Below are 14,605 nucleotides of genomic sequence, written 5' to 3' on the forward strand. Positions count from 1 at the left end.
ATTCATTTACGTATTAATAATTACAAGAGTGAGGGGCGAGTCGGGAAGAATTGGACTGTGGTAGAAGTGAGACAGCTACATTTATGAACCAAAATAAAATGTGAAAAATTATTTCAATCTTCGGCTTATTAATGCAGCTGTCCCACTCCTCCTGACTCCCCACCCTCTACCGCACTTGTCTCTAAATTAACTCATTGTCCTTAGACCTGGCTTTACATAAAAGCTGAAAAAGTTATAGCTTAGAGACCCAGCTTTGTTGGGGGCCCCCAACTCCAGAAAAACTTGATGATTTGTTCCTAAAAAAATGAAAAGTTTGAAAAAAAAATGGACTTTTCATTTTCAAGTGCTTGAACCTTGAACAGTTGGAAAATGTAGTTACAAACCTTGACTTTAAATTTTCTAACGAATGTGAGGGGAAGGGGGGAATATCAAACTTTGCCAAAATCAGCTAATTGCTATACGCTGCATCAAAAATGTATAAATCATATGATTCTCACATTTTTGTAACATATAGCTTGAGATATTTTTTTGTGACTTACATGTTTTGTTAAACTGTGAGCTATTAAAAGTGCTCAGCTTATTAACTTTAAGTGGAAGCTCAACCAGGACGTATGATACTTCTTGAAAAAACATTTATCTTGTGCAACATCATGAAGAGCCAAATTTAAAAAGTAACTTGTTTATTATGGCTATGATATATACAATGATGACATGTTAAAGGTAATATTGAGAATACGCTCTTTACAATATTAAGTAGCTCATCATACTTTAAATGACTTCTGAATCTAACATTCTAAGTCAAAGTATGAAACGTTAAACATACTGAGCTATGATATTCATGTCAAGAGCAGTAAGCCGAAACTATCGGCAAAAACGGACAGACTCAACTGAGCTGCCGAAAGAAACAACCAAGTCTGACTTGGGTTGCAAATTGAAAAGAGAACAGAATGAAGCAAAGTGCCGGGAGCTTAAATGCTACCGGCAATTTGCATATTCTGCTGACGCGATCTTGTTGCAAGAAGGAATGAACGAATGAGAAAAACCTAATGCAAATTAATAGTTTTAAGGGAAAATGTACAGTATTTGAAAAAAAAACAAAACTTAACACAGAAATTTCTTACAAGTTTAGAAAAATTCAGTAAAACGATACAATCAAGTATTAAAATGTTAGAGACTAGTAAGTGTATATGAAATGCTTTAAAAAAGTTTAATTGTTCTAGAGTCTTTGCAAATAATTAAATCAGTCTTTAAGTCTACTTAAGAAGTGCTTCTTTTTTTTTTCTTATCTAGTGTAAACTGTAAATTGTTTGAATGACAGGGATGTTACTCTCTCGTTACCATCTTCTAAATCTCCACACCGCTTCTTTTAAGAGTTTAATGCATTTTTTTTTACTAGTGATAGGGATCATTTTGTTTGTCTTTGGGTTTGTGAGATGATTAACAATCAACTTTACCAAAAGATGATATGAGTAAATGACGATGCGTTATCTTTTCTCATCTCTCTGTCGATTAATGTCAAACGATTTGTCGAACCAAAGGAAAAATTCTTTTTTTTTGCATTTTCTTCATTTGCAAAAGAATGAAACTTTTTAAAAGTTTTGGTTCGCCTAATTTTTTTTTTCTTTTTTCTGATATTTTGTAGCCAAAATTATGCTTTATAAGGTCTCAAAACGCAGGATTTTATTCCTATTTTTCAAATTTTTTTTCCGGGGGGGAACCCCCCGGACCCCTCAAGCTAAGGATATTCTATTTTGCATTTTAGATGGTCCTTGAATCACTTTCCGGATACTTACTCCCCTCCCTCCCTCCAAGGTCAATGATAAAATGTATATTATACATCAGGGTATATATTATATCGAGTAAAAAATTCTTAGTTATTTTTTTCTGGTATGATTAGGATTAAATTATATCAATATGCATTCATTTTCTTTATAAATTAACAGGGGTGTACACCAGGTGGAAGGCATGGCTGAAACTGAGGCGTTGAAATCTTTAAGAGACTGTTTCTCGTTTTTTTTTTTTTTTTTCCCTCACTTTTTTGAGGGTTCTCGTTCTTAGGAGGGGGGGGGGGTACTTTTAACTATAAAACTGTCTTGCGATGGACAGCTTTATAATTAAAACAATCATTATTATTTTTTGATTGGGGGCCCCGCAAAAAGTCTTCGCTCAGGGCCCCGCAAAATCTAGGGCCGCCACTGAGGCTAAATGCTGCTTTCTTCCTATGTCTATTATGATGAAGTAGCGTGTTTTGCTTCTTGAGAATAAATTGACATGGAGTTGACAAGAAATCCCAATTAAGAAGCAAAACACGCTACTTCACCAAAGCAGACGTAACAAAGAAACGGCATTTAGCTTACTATAATTAATGTGGCAGTTATCATTCATGCACTTAACTAGAAGTTGTTATATCTTTAAAGATTTCGTGTCTTAAGAGTTCATATTCGCTTGATATGAGCAATAATTAAAAGAAAGCCCTTTGTATATAATATGCGTTTAGTAAGCTTGCGTTGTAGTTTATCTAATTTTATATTTGGTACTTTTCTCAGAATATAAATGTTGAAATGCGAACTGTGATTTTATTGTTGAGCTATTCATTCCTGCACCTTTTAAGAAATTTTCATGGCAACTTTTCGAAAGTTCATCTTTTTAATGTATAATTATCTTTATATACATTGAAATATACTGCCGTGGGCAGGTAAACGGCAGTATATGCAGGAAGGAGTTTTCGAGATATTTGAAGAAACGCGATCTAGATTCAATACTAACAAAACGGAAATGTTAGAATTGGACTTTTTGCCTTGTCAAAATAAAGCATTTCCCTGCATGTCAAACGTTGCCAAAAAATATTATCAAATTATCATGCTGTTGCACAAGTTTCATTGTTGGTGACGTCAGGAGCGTTATTCGATCGATGAATTGGCTATTATATATATGAGGATCATACAAGAAAAAATTGCGAATCGAAATAGAATATGTGCAAGGAAGACAAGCAATTACTTGTTTTTATTCAGGCGGTCACTGTTGACATGATAGATTGTTCCGTCCTCTGCTCGTTCCGCTCGTCAACCTCCTGTTCTCCACTTGCGGTGGTTTAATGCCAACTGCAACGGGTGGCTGTTGATTATTGTAATGCTTTTTAAACCTAGACGTCCGGCCCCATAAGATAAGGGTGAGACAGAGCGGAATGGCTTCTCATGGATGTCCGGAGAGATAAGGTTACAGACACACACAGACGCGCACAGAAAATAGTAGCATAGGTTGTCAAAATGATCCTGACTTTTTACAACTACAAGTCATTGATTAAAGTGCCTATAAGCCATTGATAAAGTGAAACCCATTGCTCGACAATTTGAAATATATTTACAAGGTTGAATTTATAACTCTGGCAAAGACGTTTTCGTCCCTTGCCGAGGACGTGTCACCATTTTCACAGCTTTTCATAGTCAAATGAGCAGAAATCAATAGGTTGCAACTGTGTTTGACTCCAAATAAGTGTCGGCACTGCTACTCCAAACAAATGCGATTGCAAAACATCTGGCGTGCCTATCGATTTCATTAAAATAAAGCCAAAACATGTGTTTTGAGAAATCAGTTTATATCGGAGTTCATTAGCAGTTAGTTTTTTCCTTAAAAACACATACTTGCAAGCTATTTACAACTGTTTTAATTGTTCATTATTTAAGTCAAGATCTCTCAGAGAAGTAAGGGCTATGTGTTATGCGTACAAAGCGCTCAGTTGCAGCTTTCGTTCAAACATTGCATTTTACTGCCAAATCTACTGGTACTCATAACCAGGGCAGCGGAGTCGGAAGAAGAATGGCCGACTCCGACTCCGACTTCAGGATTCTGAAACGTCCGACTCCGGCTTTTTTTTTCTTTCAATTCACCCCCTCCCCTCATGGGAAGAGGGAAAAACCCCTAAATAGAGATTGAAATATTAATTCCTTTTTATACAATTTTCGCGTTGTATTTTATTCTAAACCTAAGATGCATTCAACGTTGGAAATTCAATTTGAAAATTAAATTATCCAATAGTTGCGATTTCTAAAATGAGATTACTTAAAAATCCCATTTTTAAAAAAATTGAAAAGGATTTATTTGCTCCACTTTAATGTTTAACAAATAGATGTTGATCAAATCCTGTGCTTTCAATTTTTGAAAGCAGAGAAGAGTAAGAAAAAGAGTTTTGAGAAAAAAAAAACTTTTTTTGTTAAGTCAAAAAACTTTTCTTGAGAGGAAGCGGTCCGCCCCCCTCCCCCTTCTGGGTGGTGTCACCTATCTGATGGGTGACATCTCAACTTAATTTCAGACTTTATAAAAATTGAAATACTTTAATTCTGAAAAATTTCCCCAATAATAAATCTTGAATTTCATCTTAAAATTTTCAATAAAAATATTGCACTATATTGCGGAGAGAGGTCGGGTACATGTACGTCTGAAAGAAATTTTACGTAAAATGCGACTGTATACAGCTTTGTACGAATAGCTTTTACTATACCAACATTTCTTGGCTCAATTTTTAATTTAATTTTATTGGCAGCTTCAGAATTAATCTTAGTATGAAGATTTTAGGATTAACTACAATTATGGAATGTTGTAACCAATAAATCATGTACTAATTTTATTTTGTACTTTTTAGTGATAACCCAGCTTTCTTATATAAAGTTTTTAGATTTAAAGAAAAAAAATTATATTTTATCGGATCTTTTGGATTTTCGCTTTCGTGCTAACACTTATTTCAATTTACCAAGCACCCTCAGAAGTTTTCCAACTAGCTCAAGCGATACTTACATTCATTTTACTATTTTATGACTGAGTTCGAGGCAAAATATATAGTAATATTTTTATTTAAAAATGATTTCGTAGAAAATGTTAGGCAACAAAATTGTTTGCTGACAGTTGCTATCAGTTAAATAAAGTTACAAAATAAGCAAGCTGGGGAACGACGTAGGTAGCTGTTACAGAAAGTTCTATAAACAATCAAGCCAGCTGGTTGTCCCAATGAGTTATTTTCTTAAGTAGACCTTTATACATGTAATCAAATTAATAGGTAGTCAGTTTGTTAAAAAATGCAAGGAGAGTCAATGAAAATTAAAGAAAAAAAAGAAACCCGGAGTCGGAGTCGGCATGCTTTCGAACGACTCCGACTCCGACTCCTTTACCCCTAAATCAGTCCGACTCCGACTCTACAGCCCTGAAAATCACATACAATGTTGGAAAAATATTGCCCAGACCCAGGAATCCAGCAGCTAAATCATCCCGAATGTAATTCTGTACGAGAACTGTCGAACCAAAGACCGAAGCGACCAATATTTACTAACTCTTTCAAGCCAAGATGAATGCATCTGTATCAACGCTGATGACATCTTGGAATACAGTACGACATACAGGGTATTTAAATAGTCGTAATGAATTACAAGCAATCGAGAATCAACACGGGACCCGAACAAAAAAGATAGTAAAAATATCACAAAGTGTTTCAAAGCTTGCAATTCATTCAACAGTGGAGATAGTGTGATTCACAATATTTTCAGCGTTGCACTTGCTGAAGAATCTACTACGCTATGCTTACTTAATGTTGAAAAAAAAAGGAGAGGCTCTGTTAAATACTTACGAAAACGAAAATGGGCGATTTTTTTTTTTTTTTTCTGAAAACTAAGAAATTAATTGATCTCAGAAATAAAACGAAATTTCATAACTTTGAAAACACTCATATGAAAACAAACAAAAACACGTCCGACAAGCAACTTCATCAATAATTTGTGGCCACTTTGAATAACAATGGCACTTATAACCAATGGTTTGTAGTTGTAAAAAGTCAGGATCATTTTGTATTGCATTGGGTATTTCTATACTATTAATTTCGTCTGTGTGTGTGTGTGTGCCTGTAACCTTATCTTGTCCTGGCTGGCAATGTCTACCAGGTCAGTACTAATATCGTTGGATGCAGGACATCCAGGAGAAGCCGTTCCGTCCTGTCTCACCCTTCTCTTGCCTTAAATCTTAAGGGGCTGGACGTTTATTGGTAAAAAACATTAAAATAATCAATCGTCACCCGGTGCAGTTGGCATTAGCCACCGCAAGTGGTCAGAGGGAGGTTCCCGAGCAGAACGAGCAGAGGACGATGATTGCCTGAATAACGAGCTGATGTGTGCATCACATGACTTCCTTTTACTCCAATTTAATGTCATTTCCCCCATTACTGGCAATTGTAATGTGATTCAAAAGTTTACTCTCTAAATATACCAAAAGTGGCCAAATTGAAAAAATTTAAAAAAAAAAATCGCCAAATTTGTCGCCAAGTTGGCATACATGACTTCTTTTTACTCAAATTTAATGTCATTTTCTCATTATTGGCAGTTTTCATGTGATTCAATAGTTTACTCTCTAAATATCACCAACAGTGGCCAAATTGAAACCAAATTTAAAAATTAAAAAAAAATCGCCAAATTTGACGCCAAGTTGGCACACATGACTTCCTTTTACTCAAATTTATGTCATTTTCTCATTATTGGCAGTTTTCATGTGATTCAATAGTTTACTCTCTAAATATCACCAACAGTGGCCAAATTGAAAGAAGATTTAAAAATTTAAAAAAAAATCGCCAAATTTGTTGCCAAGTTGGCGACAAAACGTGGCGACTAAGACTGGCGATATATCGCCAAGTGTACGCCAAATTATAACACCACTTGAGTTTACATGGAAATAAACAATGATTTCCCCCCAAAAAGCAGCAAAGATCCCCTTTGGAGCATCCGAATGCAATCAAAAAGGAAGGTGCACAATTAGATCCCACTAGGAGTCTAAGTACCAAATTTCAACTTTCTAGGACATTCCGTTCTTGAGTTATGCGACATACATACACACATACACACATACGCACATACGCACGTACGCACATACATACGTACATACAGACGTCACGAGAAAACTCGATGTAATTAACTAGGGGATCGTCAAAATGGATATTTCGGGAATCTGTACGTTCCTAGGCATATATCCACGTGTGGTCGGGTTGAAAAATAAATTCAACATTCATTCTAGGGTGAGAAAAATGGAAATTAAGGCCGATTTTTGAGTGAAAATATTTTTGCGAATATAATACATCCTTTTTTGTAAAAGGAAGTAAAAAGAGAGAAAACTAGCACTAAGACTTTTTATAACGTTACAAATATACACTGCTGGCGCCTGGGGAGGGACCGTACAGATTTTGTTGCAGAGGGCCCAAAATTTATAGATCCGGGCCTGTCTGTGATGTTCGATTCTTTGCCTGGCAATGGTTTTTCTGGTCTGCTGGTTTTGTGGTCTATCTCCATTGATTTACAAAACTAGTGTTTCGGTGGATTTTTTTTTTTTTTTTTTTTTTTTTGCGTGTTTTAGTACACACACATTATACGAGAGCATGGGCGCCCACTCAAGCCTCCCCCCCCCCCCGTAGAAATTAAAACTTTCTTGCTTTTAGTACTTTTTTTTTTGCAAAAATGTAAAAACATTTCTTCTCTAGCCATTAATAAATAAGTTATTAAAAATGTCAAACTTTAGTAACTCTAATCTGTACTGAAATCGGTTTCCATGGGGAAAATATCCTGCTAAACCGTGGAAAAATATCTGAGCTTCCCTTTAAACTTTGCTCTTTTTTTTTTTTTCTTTTTTTTTTTTTTAATTTTTCCTTTTTTTTTTTTAATGTGCGTCCCATGTACGAGGGGGGCCACAAGTAAAAAAAAAAGCATGAGAAACCCTGCTGTAAGCAAGCGTAGCAAAGCAAATGTATACTTTACAGCTATACACGAATGAGATAACTTGTATATTGTGGAAGAATTTCTTAGTTTGTGCTAGTTAATTTCAAATAGTTTCAACTTCAAGTAAAGAAATTTTAAAAGTTAGATGTTAATGAAGAAAAGAATGCGTTATTTTTTAAATCTCGCATACTCAGATTTACATAGGAGAAAAAGAAAACATAATTAACATTTTTTCACTTTTTAAGATTTTTCAGTTCGTTAAAAAAACTGAAACCTGCACGCGTAACTTTTTCTCTCTAAAAATTGGCACTTTTGCCCAAGAAGTTGGCCACTCTCTGTTCTATTGCATTCAGTACTCTTATTAAACTCCGCAACTTAAAATTGGATCGCACTTCAATGGTTGCGATAGGCTGCAAACCCAAAAGCTAGAGCACCTTATTTGTATTGAAATGTCAATTCAAAGTGATTGTTCGACCTTCATGTATTCATTCGTTTCTTAGATAAAATCGAAAAGTCAATCACATAGATCTCTCGTAGTCAACACCTGTTTCTATAGCTACCAAATTCTAAGACAAACATTAATTACTACCTAAGAACGAAAATCTAACTCATACATCAATCTGACAAATTTCTTATACCATCATCGATTAAAAAGAAAAAACTAAGACAGATTTTAATCTTTACGTAGTATTTTTTCTTCCTCGGAAATGTCTCCCTTAGAAACATCGTTCGAAACAAAACTTTCTTTAGTATTAAACCATGTTTTCACGGAACAATCAGTCAAAAATACTTAAGTTTCTATCTTTTTCTTGTAACGGGTATTTTAAAAACGCACGCACTACATGCGCTACTGCTCATAGTCAGGAATGAACTGTTACTTTTGAGCAATAAATCAGTAAAATGTTAATAATTTTTTGACGCACAAACATGCAAATTAAATTGTTTCCACGTGTTACGGGGACTCAGTGCACACACATGAATTTTGCAAGGGGAGGGTCCAGAGTTTAAAGTCCCATTTTCATCCCCCCAATATGCGTCAATCATATTCACTTGATTTTATTGATTCTCGACAACAACAAACTGCAAAATAAATTATTGAATAAATAATTAGCACTAATTAATACAAAAACATTAATAACAGACACTAAATTAAGTTACCAGAAAGCACAAGAATTAATGCCTTTACTTTTCTCATTATTCAAAAATGAAAATAACGAAGCAAATTCATTATTAGAAGCACCGAGTCTGAAGACCAAGAAAAATCTCATTTTAATCTGTAATTACAAAACTAAAAACCTGATTATTACATTACAAAACCTGATTATTAAAACCTGATTACCAGTCTGTCTCTATAGGCTTACAAAATATCGTAGAATAAATTCTGGTTTTAGTTCGTTTTTCGATTTTATTTATAACTTCCTGAGTGTGTGACGGTGACATTGCTTGAATTCAGTAGTGCAAGGGCCCTATTGAACCTTCATTATGCTTAGTTGTCCTTAAGTATGTTTTTAGCTTTCTCAAAGTCGAGAAAGATCTCTTGCTTGTGCAATTCGTTATGGGAGAGCTGCACATTAAAAAAAAAAAAATTCTTTTAACAAGAGGATTTTACTTTTCACTTATAAAAACTGAAATTATTGTTATCTTTGTTTGGAATTATTTTACGTATAAAATACATCGAATCATAATCAATCGAGAAAAAAAAAGGCAAGAGCTATGGGAGGGGTCCGGACCCCTTGTGTGCGCCACTACGAGGACTCCTTTTCATTTCCTTTTACATAGTAAAGAAAGTATTGCATTCACGAACAAAAAAATTTCACTCAAATACCGGCCCAAATTTCCGTTTGTTGAGTTGTTTTTTCTACCCGATTGCTCGCGCATATGTACCTAAGAACCTATGGACGTTCGAAATATCTATTTTGACGATCCACAAGTTAATTACCACGAGTTTTCTCGTGATGTTTGTATGTATCTCCGCATAACTTAAAAACCGGTGCTTATGCCGGTGAACGTTGAAATTTGGTATGTAGACTCCTAGTGAGGTCTAGTTGTGCACATCCCCTTTGGAATCACCAAATTTGGCGGAAAAAAAGTATTTTTCGAATTAGGTTTTAATTTGGCGCTATTGGCGATATTTAGAGAGTTATTCATTAAATCACGTTAAACTTGTCGATATTGGGAAACGTAATCTCGGTAAGCGCTTTTTTGCATCGTTTCGCAACAAACTAGTTAATATTTGAAATGTTTTCAGATCCCTAAACGTGAGTAACGCCTCCGAATCAAGTAAGTGGTTTTCGGAAAGTGTTGAATAAAAATCACTAAATTAGTGTAAAAGGAAGTCATGTGGTGCACACATCAGCTCGTTCAATACGAAATCTGCGCGCGCACTACATGTGCTTTGGATAAAAGTCGGGAATAAAATGCCCAGTTTTTAGCAGTAAATGAATAACGCATAATAACAATTTTATACGGAATAGTCCGGACTAGAGATGAAAATAGTCGGAAAAAACCCCAGAAAATTTCGGAAAAAAAAAATTTTTTTTCGGAAGCGGTTTATTTCTACTCCGAAAAAAATTGAAAAATTGAACTTTTTCAACTTTTCAGGAATTTTAAATTGAAATTTACAGCAAAAAGTGATAAAATTAGAACTTTCTCATACTTAAATTCTGATGCTTTTTCTCCCACCCCCCTCTTTGTATGTGTCAAATAATGTCTTATGCAAGTTGTATGATAATACTAGCTGCGTCGCCCGGCTTTGCACGGTCTACCTCGAAAACAAAAGTTATGTCAAGTGACGCGTGTTCAACAATCAGGCTTGAAAAAAAAAAAAAAAAAAAAAAAAAAAAAAAATCAGTAAACTTATGCAGCAGATTGCGGAAAAATAACCAAAAAGAAAACATTTTAAATCTTGCGTTTACAGGAAAAGCCTCAAAACAAAACCCATAATTTTACTTATTCACTTGAGAAAAAAAATGGCAACCGATTTTTCTTTTCAATGATTTTCTTCACCGATACAAATTTTAATAAAAGCATTGTTACGGAAAGTTGAGTTGGAACACTGAATAATAATTTAAATGGAGGAAAGCCTTCGAAAATTAAGAATTTTATGTCGAAATCCAAGAAGTACTAAAAAAAAGTATCATAATTAATATAGTTTTTAATTGATAATCTCCGCTAATTATTATCGGAGGAGTACTTTAAATAGCCAAACATAAAGACGGGAAAATTAGGAATCTATTGACACCTGTTTGGTGGTCGGCTCACTGGCGTTCGGGAGAAGCAACGCGGACATACATAGATAATAGGTACATACGCTCAGTTTTTAATTAGATAAGATTATTTACATATAGATTTAAAAAAACATTTAATACTTTTCGCACAAAAAAGGAAACCAATATCCAGAGTCAGATAAAAATATAAAGTATCTGCGCACACAGCTCAAAAGTGACTGCAAGCTAATCATTTATCACGTTAAAAAAAAAAAAAAAATGAAAGCGCTCCAATTTAAGTAATTTTTTAAAAATATTAAACGTAGACAAATTTATCAAAAAATGGTCAGATCCTATGTTTTTAAGCAAGTTCTTTCGGAAAAAAATACTTTTAAAAGTTTGGAAACGACCCCATTGAGAATAGAAAAAACGTAGAGAGAGAGAGTAAGCCTTCATTTCTCTCTCTCTCTCTTGAAAGCAACGATTTTAGGTCCAGTGATATATTTTAAAATTAAGTACTCGAAGGTCCACGCAAAACGTGTGTTCTGTCGTCGTAGTTGAACTATGTGACCGAATCGGTGCTTTAGGTTTTCCTAAACAAATGATCCGAAAGTACCGTACCTAGCAGCATTTATTTCTCGGCTGAAATCCATCTCAGTTTTGGCACCAATGTCTAGAATACTTCAAGAATTATCTAACTAATCAGTACATTATTAAAGGAACAGATGATGGAATTGAAAGACGAAACAAATTTTATTTTCGTTCAGATAAATTACAACAGGGTAGTTCGGTACACAAAAGATCACTGCAGTGGAAGATCTTTATCTTTGGTGGAAAGAACAAAATAGGCAGTGTATGAAGTTTAAAAAGTTTTCGTTCAAAATCCGACCGTCGCTAATCGGTCGGAGTTGGCTTCGCTCACTGATCCGCTGGATTACAGTAACGTGGTGGCTTGGTGACTTCGGCTATAAGCAACTGAGTTGGTGATCATTTGTTTATATTTTTAAGCTACTGTTAATGTATTTTTTGTTTTAATGTTATAATTGTTTTAATGTATTTATTGTATTTTTTGTTTATTTGGCGAAATACTTCAAATTGCAAAGAATTGCTTTTCGTTTTTCAAGAGTTTTTTGTCATTTTAGTGGAAGAAAGTGTTTATTTTACATCAGGAGGTGAGGGGGGAGGAGTAATTTTCGCTTATTCAGAGAACTGTTTTTACCGTTATCATTTTATTAAACGATATCCTTTCGATTGTTTTATTCTTTTTCATATGGGGGATGTTGCAGCGGGATTTCCCGTTTGTTCTAGATGGGTAGTTAGTTTCTTATACTTAATATCTGAGGACGCTTTTTATCCTTTGAGTATGGCTGAAGGAACAAACCATCAAGTACGGGAGAAAAAACAGTTTATAAAAGAACTGCTCAGTGGGCATTAGGTAAATCAAGTTGTAATAAAAATACGCATTCTGACACCAAGCAACTTTTAAAACGTTTTCTTTTTACTTATATTTTTCGAGAAAACGGTTCAAATACTTGATAGTTCATTGAAACTTTATAATTTTTCAATTTGCAACATTTAAACAGAACAACGTCTGTCGGTCCTCTAGTATCTTATAAAAAAACAAGTGTTCCTTTTTAGACATTTGTTTTTTTTTTTTTTTTTTCAATTCGGAGGAAGAGTAATGTTTAAACCTTTTACGAATTTTACGCACATTAAATATGAATCAAAAAGTTTAGGCGTAATCCCGAAAAATGAAAATAGTATTTATTTACTCTTATTCAAGAAGACATAATGTGCTTCAGGGATGAATTTTTAATTTAAAGATTGAAAAAACTTTTACTGCAGAAATAATTTATTTACTAATGTAAACAATGTTTTTCTAGTTATACTACAGCGCTCTCTTGCGGGCAAGTCGGCGTCTTTGATCTTTTCAGAAATGAGTGAGCCTGATAAGACGCGCATCCAGTGAAGCCTTGGTAAGCATTTAAGCATGGCTCACTCAATAGCTGAGCGGAAGTATTGAGTGGGGCCACTGTTAGGGCAATTTATATTATTTCATGAGAGGATCTGGGTCGTGTGGCATAGACTATATGACTGAAATTTTTACGAATTGATCTTCAAAAGAATTTTAGTCGCAATGCTGGGTTATCGCATTATTTGTTTTTTTGGCGGGGGGGGGGGGAGCACAATCGGATAATGCGCCTTTATGATTTTAATTTTGAAAAACTTCAAAGGGACATCCCTAACTGTCCCTTACCTCTTACCGCCTCCATCTTCTTTCCCTTTCCTCTATCATTACCAAACATGTCCTGTGATAAATTACAAAAAAAATAAATAAATCAAGACCTGTGACCCACTTCCCCCCAATTGACTCTAATTTGAATTCTGAAACTTTGAATTCAAATTATGTTTTTCGCAATCACGAGTTGCGACAAGACCCTACTGATTAGAGTTATTGTATCTAGAAATAGCTACCCCCCGAAGCATGTCCCTCCACCTGGGTAGTTACGTGTGTATAGTTGTGTGTGTGTGTATAGGCTTACTTGTGTGCACGTAGGCGTGTGTATAAGTGTAAAGACACGCGCGTAGGCGAGTGTGTAAGAGCATGCGTGTGTAGGACGTGGACGCCACATCCAGCAGAAGTGGATTCTGGGGGACAGTGCTCAGGACCAGAGGAGCCGCGCCGCCACCGGTGGGCGGTGGTGCTGCAGAGGCCCCTGGTCCAAGCTGAAAAAGGAACCACAACATCAAGGACTGTCAAGTAAGAACAATAAGCAATCGTGATTTCTCAAAAAAAAAAAAAAAAAGTAGGAAAGGGGGATTATTTTTTGAGGCAACTGCTAAAAATGTTGCTGTGGTTTTTGTTTTAAATTCGCCTTTTTACTCTTTGTCTAGTTTCTTTCTGTTTGCGTAAAGCAACCGATTGCTCTATTCGAAAATAAGGTTTAAAGTTAAAAGGGGTGCCCACCCCCTAAGAGCAAGGGCGAACCCCCCCCCCACTCAAGATAGTTAATTCCCCAAAAGTAAGAGCCCCGCCAAGATGAGAAAAATACCCCTCAAAACACCCCCTTAAAATTTCAATGCTGCAATTTGAACCATGACTCTCCCCTATGTGGGCACTCCTGGTTATAGTTTTAAAAAATGCAACTGGCTAACCATAAAAAACCGATAATAAACCAGGTCCTGGTGCGTTCTAATAGAGCTACTCGGTTGAAGAAAACTTGTATTCTCTTATCAACCGATGCAAAAGAAATAAGCTTATGGATGAAAAGACATAAAAGGAGTCATCGAAAAAATACAAAACAGCATCTTTTCATCGATAAGCTCATTTCTTTTGCATTGAAAAAGGCGTTAATTGTAAAGCCAAAACATATGACTGAAGTAATTCGCAACTCCAGAGCTGGAATACGCTACCTTGCGGTGATTAACAATATTAAAGAAAAAGGTAAAACATTCCATTCCACATGTTTTCTTTGGGGCAAATTACAGGCTTCCGACTTTTTATGGGTGTAATGTAATTTCAGAAGAATAGAAAAGAGAGCTTCCTACAAACACGATGAAAAATCACTATCATTCACTAAGCGTCAAAGCAAGTTATAAGTTACGGCATGCGTTTGGTTTACCTTTTTCATCCGCCATTAGACAGCGGCTGCAGCAACC

This window comes from Uloborus diversus, chromosome 2 (genome assembly GCF_026930045.1).
Source record: "Uloborus diversus isolate 005 chromosome 2, Udiv.v.3.1, whole genome shotgun sequence".
NCBI lineage: Eukaryota > Metazoa > Arthropoda > Arachnida > Araneae > Uloboridae > Uloborus > Uloborus diversus.